The 20,165-nt window shown below is 42.5% G+C and overlaps 1 protein-coding gene across 2 annotated transcripts in view; it reads right to left on the bottom strand.

Annotated features, from left to right (window-relative positions):
• Positions 1-14,118: 14,118 nt before the first annotated feature.
• Positions 14,119-20,165, bottom strand: part of LOC145517840 (uncharacterized) — an 87,101-nt gene continuing 81,054 nt past the window's right edge. For both annotated transcript variants that reach the window (XR_014062370.1, XR_014062374.1), the window contains exons 3-4: positions 16,256-16,496; positions 14,119-14,830 (exon numbers count right to left, since the gene is read on the bottom strand). The gene's annotated coding sequence lies outside the window, so the exon portion shown is untranslated. The remainder of the gene's footprint in view (positions 14,831-16,255; positions 16,497-20,165) is intronic.

Genomic DNA, 20,165 nt, shown 5'->3' with positions numbered 1-20,165 from the left:
ACAAATGCTGGAGGGGGTATGGAGAAAGGGAAACCCTCCGACAGTTGGTGGGGATGTAAACTGGTGCAACGACTATGGAAAACAGTATGGAAGTTCCTAAAAAACCCAAAAACAGAGCTACCATATGACCCAGCAATCCCACTCCTGAGCATATACCTAGACAAAACTGTAATTGGAAGAGACACAAGCACCCAAATGTTCATAGCAGCAGTGTTAATATTTACAATAGCCCATCATGGAAATAACCTAAGTGTCTGTTAACAGATGAATGGAGAATGGATAACGAAGATATTATATATATATATATATGTTGTCTTTTTAGTGGCTAAGGCATGTCCAACTCTTTTGTGACCCCATGGACTGTTGCCCACCAGACATCTCTGTTCATGGGATTCTCCAGGCAAGAATACTAGAGTAGGTTGCCATGTCCTTCTCCAGGAGATCTTTCTGACCCAGGGATCAAACCAGCATCCGTTGTATCTCCTGCATTGGCAGGCGGATCCTTTACCACTAGTACCACATAGGAAGCCCATATATGTATATGAAGTGAAAGTATTAGTCCTTCAGTCGTGTCTCTTTGCCACCCCATAAAGTGTAGCCCGCCAGACTTCTCTGTCCATGGAATTCTCCAGGCAAGAATACTGCAGGCAGATTCTTTACTGTCTGAGCCACCAGTATTTATATATATATATATATATATATATATATATATATATATATATATAATGGATTATTACTCAACCATAAAAAATGAAATAATGCCATTTGGAGCCAAATGGGTGGACCTAGAGATTATCATACTAAGTGAAGTAAGTCAGAGAGAGAAAGACAAATAGCATATGATATCACTTACATGTGGAATCTAAAATATAACAAAAGGAATTCCTCAGTGGTCCAGTGGTTAGGGCTCTATGTTCTCACTGCTGAGGGCCCAGGTTCAGTTCCTGGTGGGGGAACTAAAATCCCACAAGCCTTGTGGTATAGCAAACACACACACAAATGAACATATCTATAAAACAAAAACAAACTCACTTTGGGGAACAGACTTGTGGTTGCCAAGGGGGAGAAGAGGTGGGAGAGGGAAGGAGTTTGGGATCAGCAGATGTAAGCTATTATGTCCAGAATGGATAAACAAGACCTTACCGTGTAGCACAGGGAACTATATTCAATAGCCTGTGATAAACCATAATGGAAAAGAAAAAGAATGTGTGTGTGTGTGTGTGTGTGTGTGTATACACATATATATATGTATATGTATAGCTGAGTCACTTTGGTATACAGCAGAAATGAACATAACACTATAAATCAACTACACGTCAACAAAAATTTTTAAAAGATTGTTTTCTAAGCTTTTGTAAAACAAGTTCCAAAATAAAGTGTGTGCAAAAAAAAAAATCTCTCCATTGTGATCACGGCTTTATTCCAAGAATTTTACAAGCCATATCACAAATGTCCAATTTATTCATTATTTCTACAAGCAAAATACAGCATGCAAAATCTTCCCAAACTTGCAAGACCACACTTAGAAACTCTTACAAGACAAGATTTCCACATATATTATTTATCCTGACAGTTCATCCCTTTTCAATACAGCAAACTCTCCTGATCAGAATTTCCAGTGTCATATAGACATCCTCAGACTCCAGCACCGCAGATATCACTTTATTAAGTGAGTTGTCTTCCATGATCCTAGTTTTTCCAACCTGAAAAAAAAAAATGCTGTGCACACATTTGTCAACCGCTATTCAAGAGCCTAGCATGTGCTTAGCAATGTAAAAGATACTGGAGATTTGAAGATGAAGAAAATATGCTTGCATATCACCAGGGATTTACTGTTTAGTATAGAAAATGGGTTATAAACAGGAGTCTATATAGCCTGCTGCTGAAGTAGTGCTCCGAACAAGTCTTTATATAGAGAAAAGTGCTCCGAACAAGTCTATATATAACAAGAACTCTGAAGATGTCAGGGGAGTCTTGCAAGTTTGGGAATATTTTGCATGCTGTATTTTGCTCGTAGAAGTAATGAATAAATTGGACTCAGCAGACTCCAGGTCCTCAGTCTGTACTCGGCGCTCTGATGGGCAGCATGAAGGCTACAAGAGAAATAAAATGTTCTAGCCTCGTCCTTGGTGAGTACATCAACCCCATTCGTAGAGCTATAATGTGCGCTGCAAGGCCATGTATGTGAGTGTCGCAACTCAGTGAAAAGAGATATTAATGATGCCAAAGACGAGGTAAGCTTCCTGGGGGAGGTCAGATCTGCAGCTGAACCTTGAAGACTTGTTTTGACTTGGATAGGAGTTGTGCGTGAAACAACTGGATTTTCAGACAAAGGAAAGAAATAGAGTGGGAGAGATCAGGCAAAAGACAGTCAGGATGTGCCTGAAACAGTCAGTAGATTAATCTTTCTGGAGTAAAAGGAATTAGTAGATTTTAATGGAGGAGAGTATGAGAGCAGCTGGAGTCAAACCTTAGGAGCTGAATAGATGAGATAAGATTTAATGAGAATACTTTTTTAATGAACTATTCCATGCCTTGGGGGAGGCTTCTGTAATTCCAAATTAGGATAACCTTTCATGTAAAACATTTCTATTAAGGGAACATATCACCTCTGCAGATGGCAGAGCATCAAAATTTCCTGTTTTTCAGTATTTGGGAGACACAAATATTAATGCTTCAACACTGTTCTTCCTTTGCTAGTGAAAGTGAAAGTGCTAGTCGCTCAGCTGTGTCCGACTCTTTGCGACCCCATGGACTGTAGCTCACCAGGCTCCTCTGTCCATGGGATTCTCCAGGCAAGAATATTGGAATGGGTTGCCATTCCCTTCTCCAGGGGATCTTCCTGACTCAGGGATCGAACCCGGGTCTCCTGCATTGCAGGCAGATTCTTTACCATCTGAGCCACTAGGGAAGCCCTAGTAAAGGCAGATTATTTGTATATATTTGGCATTGTAAACAATATTTGGGAAATATTTTTACCTTTCCTCTAGAAATATTAAAGAAAATCAGAATCCTTGAATCCTAAAAGGGATCTTGTTAATAACATTTATTAGTGATGCTCTTATACACTTACAATTACCAGCCCAAAGCCTAAAATCTTCAAATGGCCTTCTTTCAATCAATTGGCACTCCAAGATTTATAATTTTATATTTCACTGGATGTTGTTTTATTTTCCATGTTATATTGTAATTTTGAAATTTGCTGTTCAGATATTCTCTGAGCAATTATGTTTAAATACACCTTTTAAAATCAAATAAATTACATCAAACCTGATATAATAGTATGAAAAAAGATTATATGCATATAAATTAAGGGACTGTTGGAGCCTTATGAGGAGAGAGACGATTTGATAAAAGCAGACACCCCTGAACTTGTAATGCCCTGATTCCTAAACACTTGTGAACTTCTAACCTGTACATATTCTTTACTTTGAAGAGTTAGGAAGCATGGGTGCTGGCCTGGGTTCTGTCTTGAATGGTCTCACTTTGATCCTCTGGGTTCCTGAAGTCAATATGCAATTGAAAATCAGACACATCCTAAGAAGGGTACAGTTAAAATCTCCCCAAATTTATCATGCTGTTTTCTAAATTATTTAATGAGGTCTCCATGTGGAAATCTATCATAGTTCTCCTGAAACTGCTTATGTCATATTTCCCCCTTTCTGTTCTCATAAGAACAACTTTCCACCTCTATTTTTTAAAGAAATTTGATAGGGTTTTAGTTTGTTTTAAAAAGTTATTTTTACTCCAAATCTGATCACCTTCTAAGGAGATGCAAGTTGATTTCCTGTACTCCTCAGCTTGTCCTGCTGGGCACAACAGGTTGGTATCTCCAGTGAAATGTACTCCTTTTACATAATCCACAACCCTTAGGACTCTAAATGATCTATTTAAAAATCAGACTTTTTTTTCTTTACAAGCAAAACTGTACATATGGACTGGGGCTCCCAAAACAAATCCCTTCAGGATGCTGCTTTTTCTTAGTCCTACCAATTCGGTTGAAATGCCTACAGAAGTAAACCATGTAATGTGCATGAATGAAAGATTGCTCATATTGTTAAAAAAAAAAAAAAACAGGGAGAACTCAACAAGGAACGGCAAAAGCCAGAGTCCAGCCATGAGAAGAAAGGAGGAACGAGAAGGCCTGTGCAAAAGTCATTTTCACGCCCCTTCTAACAGAGCAGCAGCTGCTGAGCTCTGGCTTAGCATCTCCTTGCAAGCATGTTCAGCATTTCCAGATATTCTCATTTTTCGAGAGATGATAGCAGTCAGATTTTTATATAAAACCTCTCAATTTTTTAATTCTGGCAATCACATCATTGTTTTTGCCCAATAGCCATTACTGATCCACCTAACCATTTCCCTCTTCCCTTTGTAAAGGCTGAAAAACCAAGGACCTCACTTTCCAGACTCCCTGCTTCTACAAATGGCCACGTGATCCAGTTCTGGCCTTTGAGATGTAAAGAAAAATTTTTTGGAAAGATTTTTTTTTTCCTTCCCTGATAAAAGAGGAGAGGGACATGAGAAGAAATCACATTCAGCATCCTGGCAATCACTCAGTTTGTTTCCCTTCATTAAAATCAGTTCAGTGGGGCTTCCATGGCGGCTCAGTGGTAAAGAATCCTCCTGCCAATGAAGGAGACACGGGTTCAATCCCTGGCCCAGGAAGATCTCACATGCTGCAGAGCAACTAAACCTGTGCACCACAACTACTGAGGCCTAGAGCCCATGCTCCACAACAGTAGAAGCCACCTCAATGAGAAGCCCTTGCACCACAACTAGAGAGTAGCCCCCATGGTCTGCAAGTAGAGAAAAGCCCTTGCAGCAACAGAGACCCAGCACAGCCTAAATAACATAAATAAATGCTTAAAAAAAAACCACTTCTGTGGTGTGCTGTGCGGGCTGGTGGTCATTTTGCAACCATAGTAGGAAGGACAAGAGAATGATGGAAACTGAGAATTTGGTCAACTCTGGTCAGTTTGGTTAATTATGGCCAACTGAGAATTCTGCATTAGTCATAACAAAATACCATAGGTGGCTTAACAGAAATTTATTTCTTATAGTTCTGGCAGCTTGAAAGTCCAAGGTCAAGGTGCCAGCTAGGCAGGCTTCATTCCGAGGGCCCTTCTCTGGGCTTGAGGATGTCCGTCATCCTACCGTGTATTCACATAACCTCTTTTTTGTTCTCACTCCAGGAGAGAGAGACAATGAACTCTCTGATGTCTCTTCTCATTAGGGCACTAATCCCATCACAAGGCCCCATCCTCACGAACTCCTCTAAACTTAATTATCTCTCAAAGACTCCATCTCAGATACCATCAGACTTTGGGTGAGGGCTTCACAAGATGGATCTTAAAGAGACACATTCAGTCCAGAACAAGGTCTGATGTGGTTGAACCCCTGAGAGAACTCTAGAAACATCTACCTCTACCCTTTGTTATATGAGATAACAAAATGCACTTATTATTTAAACCACTATTAAGTAGGTAGTCGGTAAACACAACTGAAAAATATCCCTAACCGAGATAAAAAAATTTTTAGCTCAACATTGTGTAGAATTTGTTTATAATCTCTCATCCTCACAACACAAGAATTCCTAGCTATGAATCAGGATTGCTAAAGATTCAAAGTCTGATATCCTCCAAAAAGCCCCATCACTTAGGCTGAGCACCATCTGCTTGGAACACTTTTGGTCACTGTGTTATGGGTGGTAATTATAAGCTGTTGGACAGTGAGTTCCTTTATGTCAGTTCCTCTGGGAAGGAGCCATGAGTCACAGCGAGTGGAGACTCTTTCATCACGATGTCCAGTTCACATGCTGGTGCTATAGCTCAGGGTGAAAAGAGTGAAACCCTGTGAGAATCTAATGAAAGATTTGTAATTTCACCTCAGAAAAAAGTGCACTTACCAATATCACACTAAGGTCAAAGTATACTTCTACGAGTTTCCTGGGCTTCCTCCTCTCCCCAAATCACTTCTTGGGTGCCAAATGAAAAACAATGTCTCAAGCCCTAGGTAGGAGGAAATTTATTAAAGTCAGACCTGGAAAACAGTGGCCAGGGACTACAAAAAAATCAGAAGGAAACCGTTTGAGAATGGAGGATGATCATCTCTGTAGAGAAATGGAGCTATGGCCATTTGAGATGAATGCCATATGAATTGGTACCACAACCATGGAAAACAGTATGGAGGTTCCTTAAAAAAACTAAAAATAGAGTTACCGTATGATCCAGCAAGCCCACTCCTGGGCATACATCCTGACAAAACCATAATTCAAAAAGGTACATGCACCTAATATTCACAGCAGCCAAGACATGAAAGCAGCCTAAATGTCCATCGACAGATGGATGAATAAAGAAGATGTGGTCCATACATACAGTGGCATATTACTCAGCCATAAAAAAAGAATGAAATAATGCCATTTGCAACAACACAGATGAACCTAGAGATTATCACACTAAGTGAAGTAAGTCAGACAGAGAAAGACAAATAACATGCTATCACTTATATGTAGAATCTAAAAAATGATACAGATGAATTTATTCACAAAACAGAAACAAATTCACAGATTTAGAGAATGAATTTATGGTTATCAGGGGGGATGGGTTGGAAGAGGGATAGAGCAGAAGTTTAGCACTCACCTATACTCACCACTATATGTAAAATAGATAACCAGCAAGGACCTCCTGTATAGCACAGGGAACTCTGCACAATATTTTGTGATAACCTAAATGGGAAAAGAATTTGAAAAAGAATAGATGCATGTATATGTATAACAATCACATTGTTCTACACCTGCAACTAACACAGCATTATAAAGCAAGTATACTCCAACATAAAACAAAAACTGGATTTAAAAAAAAAAAAGAAAGGCACTGTGGCCGTTTGAGATGAACACCACGCCAGGGGCTGCTCACGGTCTGGAAGCCACAGGCCTTCCGTGAGAAGCTGATATCTGTCTTTGCACACAGATACAGCCTCCAAAAGGCAAACCTTACATTACTTCACCCTCTCCACCTGGATCCTAAGTATAATATACAGCACACCTCAGCAGAAATAAGCCAACAGCAAGGAGATGGGGGAAGGGGGCTCCTGGCTTGCTTCAATCCAGGCCCCAGACTTTTGACACAATAATCACTGGGCAATGCATCCATATGCCTCTATCTGGAAGGAATCTTCAACACAGGTTTCCTTTTCTTCTTAATAATTTTATTTATTTTTATTTTGGGCTGCGTTGGGTTTTCGTTGCTGCATGGGCTTTTCTCCAGTTGCAGTGGGTGGGGGCTCCTCTTCATGGCAGTGCACGGGCTTCTCACTGCCGCGGCTTCTCTGGTTGCAGAGCACGGGCTTTGAGCGCTGGCTCAGTGGCTGTGATGCAGGGCCTTAGTTGGTCCACGGCACGTGTGATCATCCCAGACCCAGGGATCAAAACCGTGTCTCCTGCATTGGCAGGCGGATTCTTACGCACTGTGCCATCAGGAAAGCCCAACATGGACTTCGAAGTAAAGTTTTAATGTTAGCAACTTGTTAGGACTGGTTTTCTCTTTGATTCTCTGAGCCTAACTTTTATGCTTCTGTGTTGATTGGTGTCAAAATGAATAGCAAGAATTTTACTGCAGCATGGGTGCAGGACAGACTCTGCTCTGTGAAACCAACGATTCTCGTGGGCAAAGCTCCCAAAATTCTCTTGGCACAGCCGACCAGCCAAGCAGTATGCAACTCTGCGGTAATCTGAACATTTTCGTTTTTAAAAGTTACAATTCACAACAGTATTTTTCTTTATCTACCTTTTCCTCGCTTGAATTTCAGATATCTTTTTTTTTTTTTTCAGATATCTTTTTTTTTAAGTAAGGAATATCTAGCAGTCCTGTTAAAAAATGGGAAAGCTAATCATTTTAGATCAACAATATTAATTTTCTTTAGTCCTAAATTCTTCTGAAGGAAAAAAATGTAAATGCAGACATATCTTCAAATATCTGGAGACTATTTCTGCTTGAGTTTATCAAATTTTATGGTCAGTATTTTGAGTTTGGCTAGTGATGAGAAGGGCTTCCCAGGTGGCTCAGTGGTAAAGATTCTTGCTCCTTAGAAGGAAAGCTATGACAAACCTAGACAGCATATTAACAAGCAGAGACATCACTTTGCCAACAGAGGTCCATCTAGTCAAAGCTATGTTTTTTCCAGTAGTCATGTACAGATATGAAAGTTGGACCCTAAAGAAGGCTGAGTGCCGAAGAACTGATGATCTCAGATTGTGGTGCTGGAGAAGACTCTTGGGAGTCCCTTGGACTGCAAGGAGATCAAACCAGTCAATCCTAAAGGAAATCAGTCCTGAATAGTCATTGGAAGGACTGATGTTGAAGCTGAAGCTCCAATATTTGGCCACCTGATGCAAACAGCCAACTCATTGGAAAAGACCCTGATGTTGGGAAAGACTGAAGACAAAAGGAGAAAGGGACGACAGAGGATGAGATGGTTAGACAGCATCATTGGCTCAATGCACATGAATCTGAGCAAACTCTGAAAGACAGTGGAGGACAGAGGAGCCTGGAGTGCTGCAGTCCATGGGGTCACAAAGAGTCGAACACAACTTAGTGACTAAACAACAGCAAGTGATGAGAAATTGCCTCTCTCAGATAAAGCCAATAAAATCCGAGCCTTGGTTATAGTTTTCAGTCTACAGAGACAAAATAATTTTCTAAATAAAAGAAGAAATTTCAGGAAAGAAATTACTACATCAAATGTGTTTAGGGGGTTCCCTGGTTGTCCAGTGGTTAAGATTCCATGGCTTCACTGCTGAAGTTTGGGTTCAACCCTAGTTGGGAAACTAAGATCCCGTAAGCCACATGGCATGGCCCAAAAAAGAAAAAAGCTTTTAAAATGTGTATAAACAATTTTTAGAGTCAATGTTAAAGACCTTCTGGTGTCATGTATGGGCCAGTGAGCACAAGATTAAATGCTGAGTGAACAAGAGCTCAACTATGCATTTCCATCTCTTATATATGCCTTTCGGTTCTGTGGAAGCAAAAGATGACTTTGTGAAAAATAATTCACTAAAGCCACCCCATTTAACATGGTACATAAGATGTAGATTGTTTCCAACAAACTTATCATAGACTGTGGCCATTCAACAGCATTGCCCCAGGACTAGCTCGGTCTCATCTGGTTGGTAGTGTGTACCCATCTTTCACAAAACCCCAGAACACACAGACGTCCTGGAAAAAGAGAGTGGAAGCCTAGATTCTGACCTCTTCAGCTGGATTAGTAGTTGATGACATTCCGAGAGCTTTGACTATGAAATCCACTAGAGAATGTGAATCCTCCACCTAAATGTGGTACCCACTGCCTGCCTGTTCAGTCGCTTCAGTCATGTCCAACTCTTTTGCAAGCCTATGGACTGTATCCCACCAGGCTCCTCTGTCCATGGGATTCTCCCAGCAGGAACACTGGAGTGAATTGCCATTTCCTTTTCTGATAGGAGGCACCTAGTACAGTCAAACTCATACAGTCAGAAAGTATGCTGGTAGATGCCAAAGGCTGGGGGTGGGGAGCATAGGGGGTGGGGTGTTAGTGTTTAAAGGGGACAGGGTTTCCATTTAGGGAGGTGAAAAATTCGGGAGACGGGTGATGGTGAGAGTCGCACAACAAGGTGAATGTAGTTAGTGCTGCTGACCTGCACAGTTAAACATGGTGAAAAGAGTATGTTTTATATTATGTGACCTTTATCACAATAAAAAAAGTCACATCAAGTTTAATAAAAACAAAAATGTCCACAAAAACAGAAAAATGTGAATCCTCAAAGATGTGCCTGCCTGTCAATGGGATCCGGTTAAGGACAACACAGAAAAAAACGCCTTGAGTGCTAGGTCTCACCTCTGCTAATCACTGTAACCCCAGCTTGTCATCGTCACCTAGACTCTGAACAACCAGTTTAACATCATGTGTGTGGATGGGTTTATAAAATCCAAAACAAGTTAGATTTGGCTGCATAACAAACTATCCCAAAATTTAGCGGCCTAAACCAACCTGAGGTAGTTCCCTGGCGGTCGAGTGGTTAGGATTCGGGGCTTTGCCTGTCATGGCTGGGGTTCAGCCCCCGGTCAGGGAGCTGAGATCCTGAGAGCCACAAGGTGCAGCCAAAACGTACGTACACTTAAGATTTTTTTAAAAAACCTTTACGACAACTCACCGCCTTAGTAGAACTAGCACTTACAAGAATCTAGGCAATTCTACTGATCTGGGCCAGGCCTGACGGGTCTTGGCTGAGCTCTTTCACATGTCCAAGACCTCTCCTGGGAAACTGGCATGACTCTGCCCCGGTCCGCATGGCACCTCCTTCTCCATGTGGCTGTACCGGCCTGCTCCCACGAGGGCTGGCAGTGTCCCAAGAGAAAGAGAGGAGGTACACAGGGTCTCCTGAGGTCAGGCTCCTAGCTCATACATAGGTACTTTGCTGCATTCTATTTGCCAAACAACGCTGCCACCCAGCCCAAGTTCAAGGTTTGGAGAAACGGACTTTGCCTCTTTATGGGAGAAGCTGCAAAGTTTCCCGTTGCAAGGGGAGAGGTTGGGAGTGGTGGCTGTATTTGCAGTCTGCCACAGAGACCAGCAACCCTTCTAAGCCAAATGTTTCTTTGTGTGGAGTTAAATTTGAAGTGCGAGAAACTCTTTCCAACACTGTGCAGATGTCTAGTTGCTCAGTCATGTCCGACTCTTTGCAACCCCACAGACTGTAGCCCACCAGGCTCCTCTGTCCATGGGATTTCCCAAGCAAGAATACTGGAGTGGGTTGCCATTTCCTTCTCCAGGTCATCTACCTGACCCAGGGATCAAATCCACGTCTCCTGCATTGGCATGTGGATTCTTTACCACTGAGCCACCTGGGGAATCCCTTCCAATGTTAAAAGGTTTGTTAAAAGGTTTTTACAAACCTAAGCATATTCACCAGGTTAAAGCAGGTGCACAGTTGACCCAAATCACCAGTTTTCCCCTCTGGGTTCTGCCACTAGACACTCCCTCTCCCATCAAGTCATGATTCAGCTCACTCCCAGGAAGAAGGGTGTGGAGGACAGTGTTTGTTGAAAAGTAATTCAGGCAGTCTCTGACCTGGAAAGCACCCACTGAACTGGAAGATTCAGGAACTACAAAAATAAAATGCTTGACAGACAAATGAATGCCTGGCCCCTTCTCACAGAGGGAACTGAGGAGCAGAGGGACTGCCAGAAAAGGTCAGAAGAAGAACAGACTCATCAGAACCTTCGCCCAGTTTCCGCCAAGTCCCATTGAGGCCAGAGGGGGGGAGAGGGAAGACCCCTCGCAGAGGGCACAGCAGAGCCGTGAGAAGCAAAGTGGAAAAGATGAGAGAACACAGAGGCAACAGGAGGGCCAAAAATAAAATGCCCTGAGTGTTAACAAAGTTCAAAAATAGTCGTCTTGCTGGAAAATGAATCACTAGCAGACGTGCCAGTTTGCCTGTGGCGTGTCTGTGGTGTGTGGGAAGACAGCAGCAAACACAAACAGCTCCTTGGTCTGGAAGGGCTTTACTCCCAAGCTGCGGGTGATCTGGTCCCCTCGCTTTCCCTCTTGCCCTCGCCTTCAGCCCACGATCCTTTGTCAGGCAAACAGAGGCGTAAAATTCACTAATGAAAGGAAAGAGTGGGGAATTTTAAAAATTACTGACTGCTATATAAGGGAGGACTTCTCTGATGGCTCAGCCTGCAATGCAGGAGACACAGGAGACCGGGGTTCGATCCCTGGGTCAGGAAGATCCCCCGCAGGAGGGCATGGCAAGCCACTCCAGTCTTCTTGCCTGGAGAATCACATGGACAGAGGAGTCTGGCGGGCTATAGCCCATGGGGTCGCACAGAGTCAGACACGACTGAACACATGGCACATATAAGAGAAACTTCATGAATGTTAGCATCCTAACAGCCCAGAGAGGAAGGTGTCATTATAACCCTCTGACAAGCTGAAAACTGTAGGATTAAACTAGCTTCCGCAGTGACCCATGTCTTCAGCATGCCCAGTTTATGTCCATCTCTGCCCGACTCCAAAGCCCAGGCCCTTAACAAGGGTCCTTACAACTCTGAGACCAAGCAAAGGTCTTAGTTTGAGTGATGGGCACCCAAGACCAGCGTGCTCTGCTGAGCTGCCAAGATGAACCCATGTCCTGGGTTAATGACAGATTTAGGCTTGAACCGGTTCTGCCACCTTCTGTTCCAGGGCTCCCCCTTACATCACTCTCTGAAGGAGAAACGATCAATCAATGAATTTATTCATTTATTCCAAGCCTGGGTATGGAGCAGCTGCTATGCTTCAGATCCTGTGGGGGGACACAGTGCCAACAGCGCTCAGAGGTCCCAGCCCCGGCGGAACTTACCACCCAGCAGCTGCAAGAGAAAGGCTCGGCTGGGAGGGAGCCTGAATCCGAGGACAAAGGGAAGCTTGGGGACTTGACGGTGCGGACTATTCTCCTTTTTCCTCCGCTCTCCTTCGGTTCATCTTTCCCTCATCATCCATTCGCGGAGCTGTAGAGCAGCGGTGCTTCACCAGCATTCTTCAACGGTTCCAGAAGGACCTGTGGAGCTCCCGTTCCCCGCGTGTGGGACTTTTTTCCACAATTAAAGGATTGGAAGAAACACCAAACACGACAGCTCTGACACTTTATATGTTCTGAGCATATTGACTCCCATCATAGGAGCCTCTTAATCCTTCCAGTGTGGTGAAACTTCCAGGAATTTTCTGCTTAGCATGTCACTGAAATTTCTCCTTTCTCTCTGTTTTTTTGAAGGAACAATATTTAATTAAGGTTAAAACAGAAATGAACCAGTTAGAAAACGAAAAGCCAAGAGAAGCAGTAAAAAAAAAAAAAAAAAAAGGAAAGAAAAACCATTAACAAAACTAAACAAAAATAAAATAACAAGAGGAAAAACTAAGTACAGAAAATTAGCAATCACGTGAGAGACATAATCATCAAAAGAGAGTTAACTGAAACAAATCTTAAGAGACTGCTTTGTACACCTCAGTGTGAAAGTCTAGACAAATTAACATCCATCAACATGAATGAACAAAGAAAAAATATATATATATATTATACACATATACATGTTGCTTTCTTCATATATGGAGATTATCATATTTTACATTATATTAATAGACTGAAATATCTCCTGCAGTAGTTTCTTTAGCATGACACTAAAACGCCTTGGGGGAAATTGTTGTTTTTGTTCTTCAGTTGCTAAAGAGGGTCCAATTCTTTTGCAACCCTATGGACTGCAGCCCTCCAGGCTCCTCTGTCCATGGGATTCACCAGGCAAGAATACTGGGGTGGGTTGCCATTTCCCTCTCCAGTAGAGGAAGTTAGGCTAGGTAATATCTCCAGAAAGCAAAGCTTGAGGCAAGGGCTGGAGTGTGGATGCTTCTATGGGAAAAGCAAGCAGAACTGAGGGAGTGGGAAATGCCAGACGGGCGAGTGAGCAAAGACAGCAAAGTGGTGTGCTGGTTCCCTCTGGGGGCAACCAGAGCTCACGTCTGCCAAGGAACCTGTGTGCAAGTGTGTGGGCCACACCTCAACCTTGTCCCACCGGAGGACGAGCAGCCCAGGACGCTGGGGCACTGACTCCTACCGGCCGGGGGCAGAACTGCCCCCAGAGGGCACTAACCCCCACCCACTCCCAGGTCCTGTCTCTCTGGCTGACCAGCCTTCTGTTCCTTCACTTCCTCCGCTTGAAGAAGGATGCTGGGACCTCTGGAAATGCCTCCTGCAGCCGCATTAGAATCAGGTGAGCTAACAGGATATCACACAGTGCATCATAAGTAGCTACTAGAAGTAATGCTACTGGTTTTGAAATAGAAATACTTAGAGATACTATTGGGTACCTTATAATTTACAAAGCGCTCTTCACACACACAATTTCATTTAGTCCTCATAGTAGCCATCCTGTGAGACTGGGGTTATTATTATTATCACATTTTCCTCCTGAAGTTCAGAGGATCAGGGATGCTGACAGGGGCAAGAATATCCCCTCTTAGTGAGAGTTCTAGTTGGCTGCCTCAGTTAGAATGAGCCTAATCAGAGCATCTTCATTTGAATAATCAATACACCCTACATCTTCTCACTTTCTGGAAATGCGAAACAGGATTTTTAATTTTCAAATCATTTCAGAACCGCGAACACCTGGCCTCATAGTACTCCAGAGCACAGCTGTCAACAACTCACACTTTTCTAATCCTCCAATACATAAATTAGAACTACAGAGTCCAAGAAATAATTAACAGATTCCACTGTATCTTAAAATAGCCCCCAACATAACTCAGATGGCAATTCCAGCGATATGAACGTTTATCCTTGTTGCCAAAATCCTCTGTAGAAATCTGTTGCTGAAAACATTATGTGGCCTCATTCCCATCTGCAGAGATGCTTGTTTTTCTCTGTTCCATGCCAGAATACTTAATCCAGTCATCATAATAAATTGCTGTTTTCTCTGCCCTCTTTATACAATCATTAGTGAATGTAGCTGAAAGAATCTTGAGATCATAACAACAGAGGAAACTCAACCAGAAATGTTAATAGAATCACTCTCACATTTCACTCCTCTGACCTTTGCTTTTTCAAAAAGTAGGCAGATGATTATATTTTTTTATGAAATGTCACTGTGCATTTAAAAAAAAAAAGATTTCAAATGATATTTATTTTTGTCTGTAGTCAAGTCTTACTCAGCAAATTTTAGATTTTGATGATACAAACAACCATATTTCCATCTGCTTTGCCTACTGGCAGGTAGACACGTACTGACAGGGTCGCAAAATGACACTCTGAGACAGGCACTCACTGTAAGAGAGCAGAGGAATTAATGTAAAGAACGTGAGTTTATGTCAAAAAGCAGTAAAATTACAACAAAATTGCTGAGAAAATAGATATAGTCTATAGATCTACCTGTGCTGCGCTATGCTTAGTCACTCAGTCACGTCTGACTCTGCGACCCCGTGGACTGTAGCCCTCCAGGCTCCTCTGTCCATGGGGATTCTCCAGGCAAGAATATTGGAGTGTGTTGCCAGGACCTCCTCCAGGGGATCTTCCCAACCCAGGGATCAAACCCAGGTCTCCTGCTTGCAGGCAGATTCTTTACCAACTGAGCTACCAGAGAAGACCAAGAATACTGGAGTGGATAGCCCACCCCTTCTCCATGGGATCCCCAGGAAATGAACCAGGGTCTCCTGCATTGCGGGCAGATTCTTTACCAGCTGAGCTACCAGGGAAGCCCCCATAGATCTGCCTACTTGACATAAAACTAAAAGATAAAATTATTCCTGGTTCTTTTCAATAATAAAATTAATTTATTACTGGTCTCAACTATTCTTGTTAAGTGGTATGATTGTGTAATATTCCCACCAAAAGAAAACTGTGTATGTGCTACAATTTTCAATTTTTAGTTATTACTCCTTATTGTTCTCCTTTCATGTATTTTTTTCAACCACATCAAGGCCAGAGAACCTCCTACCAATTTCCTCCCAGTGTTTACAGAGGGTTTTCTGTTTCTCTTCATCCTTTGATATGAGAAAGGTTCTGTCTATGAAACTGGGAGGATTAAAAGGCTGCTTATTAAGAAACTGTTAATAGCGAAGTTCTGAGTGAAACTTCACAGCAAGTTTGACAGATCTGTACATGCCCCGTAAAATATTTGCTCAACTGCAAAGAAATGTTTCACCCAAGAAAGTAACTCATTAAAATCTTCTAAAGACTAAATGGTTTTTATTTTAGACTAACCTAATGAGAAGCAGTTGTTTTCCCACAATATGCATGAAAACCTCAAGTGTTGCTTGTAGAAGTTAGATTTGGATCTTCTGGTCCACCTCAAATCCTTCTGGGATATGAAGACTTCCAATAGTGTTGCAAACTAGCCTCTCATCATCTCTCAGCTTCACTTCCCTGTGCAGACTCAAAGCCCAGACAAGCTTCCCCTTCATGGTGCAAGATGAGTGGCCATAGATCTAGGCTTACATTGTAGCTTGTCAATAATCTCAATAAAAATGTTTCTTCCCTCCTGATAGGTCTGCAAAAGCCTTGAGGTTGGGATTCATTGTGTCCAATAGACTCATTCAATCCTGTGGTACTATGGTCAAGAGGATGTGACACTCTGATTGGCCAGACCTAGATCACAAGTCTACTCCTGGAGCCAAATGTAAAGGGATCTTCACTCAAGCCAAACGGACAAAGTGGAGAAGGTAGGGACCCTTGACACAAGCAAAGACTCACCACAGAAAGCAGCGGAACAGAAACAAGGCGGTGGATCCAGGGCACACCCAAAACACGTGACTGCTCCTGGGCGGGTGTGGCAGCTGCAGGGGTTCGACATGGCTAGGGTGAAGCAGGTAGTCCAGGAAGACAGGAGGTCTGCTCGCAAAACGGCGGCAATAGATTATGAAGAAGGCTTTACAGTGTCCCTCGTGAGTCAGGAGATAAAAGACCAGAACTCCTCCAGTTAATCATTAGTGTCCTGACAACACAAAAGAATCAGATACTTCCCCTAGGATTTAATCTGGGTATTAAAGCAACTCCCTCCTTGGGTCAAAATTTTTTGAATTATGTTTTAATTCTAAAATACATTGCTATATAGCGTGGTTCACAGTAGCCAAGAAATGGAAGTAATCTAAATGCCCATAGACAGATGAATAGATAAAGATGTGGTACACATACACAGTGGAATTATTCAGCCATAACAAGAACAAAATAATGTTTTCTGCAGCAACATGGATGCAACTAGAGATTATCACACTAAGTGAAAGAAGTCAGACAGAAAGACAATTAACATATGATGCTACATTCATGGAATCTAAAATAAGACACAAATGAACCTAACTATGAAACAGAAAGAGACCCACAGACATAGAGAACAGACAGGTGGGAGAAGGGAGGTGGGGGAGGCTGGAGTGGGAGGCTGGGTTAGCATATATAATCTCTTACATAAAGAATGGATAGACAAGGTCCTATATGTAGCACAGAATAGTCTATGATAAACTATAAAGAATATTTTTAAAAAGAATGTATAAATAGATATACATATGCATAACTGGGTCACTCTGTTGTACAACAGAAATTAACACAACATTGTAAATCAACTATTCTTTTTTCTAAAAAAAAATGCCATAATCTATAAGATATCTTTGTTTTAACATGTTTTTATGTTTCATTTCCGTTAAGAAATTAACGATCCAGGAATTGTCAGCTTTCAGGAAAGGGGCTGGTTTTCTGCTATTCATCCTTGAGTTTGCACACCCACAGAACAGGTATTTATTGAGCATCTATTAGGTGTCCAGCCCTCTTTGGACAGGCACACCCCCACGGACCCTAGTCATAATCCTTTTGTGTCTTCTCCCTAGTCTATTTTTAATACTAGCCAGTAAGAGTCAATGACTCTATAGGAGTTGTTTGGACTTGCTTCGTGTGTGTGTGTGTGTGTGTGTGTGTGTGTGTGTGTGTGCGCGTGCGTGTGCATGCTTAGTCATGTCTGACTCTTTGCGACCCCATGGACTATAATCTGCAACCTGCCAGTTTCCTCTGTCCATGAAATTTTCCAGGCAAGAATACTGGAGTGGGCTGCCATTTCCTCCTGCAGGGGATCTTCCCAACCCAGGAACTGAACTCTAGTCTCCTACAACTCCTGCATCGACAGGCAAATTTTTTACCGCTGAGTCACCTGGGAAGTCTGCCTGGACTGGCTTAATCTCTTCTAATATGGAACCACTGTGAACGTCTTACCACCAGGCAACCACATACCCAGAGGAAGAGCCTTGGCTTGTGAGGCTGCTATCCACAAGTTCAGCTTGCACCGAATGGGTGTGAAAGGGTTGATCCAGGAGACACCACTGGGGGCTCCATATACATTAACATTCCCTGACCAGGCACTGAACAGATCTACTCTAAACCCTCAGGGAAGTGGTATTAGGCAGGAAATGGGTCTGCTCCCTGTTGTATTAGGACCTGCTTTTCCCAAAAGAATCTTTGCCTAAATCCAACAAAGGGGTGGAGGTGCATAATTACACAGAGTAGGTATTACGCACGGCTTCCCAGGTGGCGCTAGTGGTAAAGAACCCGCCTGCCAATGCAGGAGATGTAAAAGACATGGCTTCGATCCCTGGGTCGGGAAGATCCCTTGGAGGAGGGCATGGCACCCCATTCCAGTCTTCTTGCCTGGAGAATCCAATGGACAGAGGAGCCTGGTGGGCTACAGTCCATAGGGTCTCACAGAGTGAGACAGGACTGAAGTGATTTAGCATGCATCCAGGTATTATGCAGCTATTTAGCACCCAGAACAGAGATCTGCACCAATCACACGGTAGTGTGTTTGAGAATAGTATTAGTCAGGGTTCTCCGGAGAAACAGGACCCATAAGATATTAGAGAGAAAGATTTAAGAGACTGGGTCATGTGATTGTTGAAGCTGACAGGCTGGAGACCCAGGGAAGAATGGCAACTGGGTTCCAAAGACCATCTGCTGGAAGAGTTTCCTCTTTACCGGGGAGGGTTAGTCTGTTCCTTAAGGTTTTCAAGTGATGGAATGGCCTTCAACTCACTCACATTGTGGGAAGTAATCTGCTTTATTCAAAGCCTACTGACTTAAATATTAATTTTATCCTAAAAAACATCTTACAGAAACATCTAGAATAATATTTGACAAAGTATTTGAGTACAGTGACCTAGCCAAATTGACACACAAGATTAACTGTCACTGCTATTAAGATATAACAGATATTATATTTAGGGAAAAACATGGTTCAAAAAAATACAGGCACCCCGATGTTCATTTCAGCACTGTTTGCAATAGCCAAGGCATGGAAGCAATCTAAATGTCCACTGGTAGATGAATGGATCAAGAAGATGCGGTACATATATACATAATGTAATATTACTCAGTCATTCAGTTCAGTGCAGTCGCTCAGTCGTGTCCGACTCTTTGTGACCCCATGAACCATAGCAAGCCAGGCCTCCCTGTCCATCACCAACTCCCAGAGTCCACCCAAACCCATGTCCATTGAGTCGGTGATGCCATCCAGCCATCTCATCCTCTGTCGTCCCCTTCTCCTCCTGCCCTCAACCTTTCCCAGCATCAGCATCTTTTCAAATGAGTCAGCTCTTCACATCAGGTGGCCAAAGTACTGGAGTTTCAGCTTCAACATCAGTCCTACCAATGAACACCCAGGACTGATCTCCTTTGGGATGGACTGGTTGGATCTCCTTGCAGTCCAAGGGACTCTCAAGAGTCTTCTCCAACACCACAGTTCAAAAGCATCAATTCTTTGGCACTCAGCTTTCTTTAGAGTCCAACTCTCACATCCATACATGACCACTCAAAAACCATAACCTTGACTAGACGGACCTTTGTTGGCAAAGTAATGTCTCTGCTTTTTAATATGCTGTCTAGGTTGGTCATAACTTTCCTTCCAAGGAGTAAGCGTCTTTTAATTTCATGGCTGAAATCACCATCTGCAGTGACTTTGGAGCCCCCCAAAATAAAGTCAGCCACTGTTTCCACTGTTTCCCCATCTATTTGCCATGAAGTGATGGGACCAGATGTCATGATATTAGTTTTCTGAATGTTGAGCTTTAAGCCAACTTTTTCACTCTCCTCTCTCACTTTCATCAAGAGGCTCTTTAGTTCTTCTTCACTTTGTGCCATAAGGGTGGTGTCATCTGCATATCTGAGGTTATTGATATTTCTCCTGGCAATCTTGATTCCAGCTTGTGCTTCCTCCAGCCCAGCATTTCTCATGATGTACCCTGCATATAAGTTAAATAAGCAGGGTGACAATATACAGCCTTGACCTACTCCTTTTCCTATTTGGAACCAGTCTGTTGTTCCATGTCCAGTTCTAACTGGACTTACAACAGTTAGAACTCAGTCATTAAAAAGAATGAAATAATGTCATTTGCAGCAATGTAGATGGGCCTGGAGATGATCATACTAATTGAATTAAGTAATCCAGAGAAAGAAAAATATCATATGATATCATTTATATGTGGAATCTAAAAAAAAAAATGATACAAATCAACTTATTTACAAAACAGAAATAGACTCACAGGCTTAGAGAACAAGCTTATGGTTATGGGGGGAAGGGAAGGGGAGCAGGATAGATTGGGAGACTGGGGTTGACATAGACACATTATGA

Source organism: Giraffa tippelskirchi, chromosome 8, assembly GCF_054371585.1.
Source record: "Giraffa tippelskirchi isolate mGirTip1 chromosome 8, T2T-mGirTip1v1.2.pri, whole genome shotgun sequence".
NCBI lineage: Eukaryota > Metazoa > Chordata > Mammalia > Artiodactyla > Giraffidae > Giraffa > Giraffa tippelskirchi.
The sequence above is the reverse complement of the archived record's forward strand: the minus strand, read 5'-3'. Positions and strand labels throughout refer to the sequence as shown.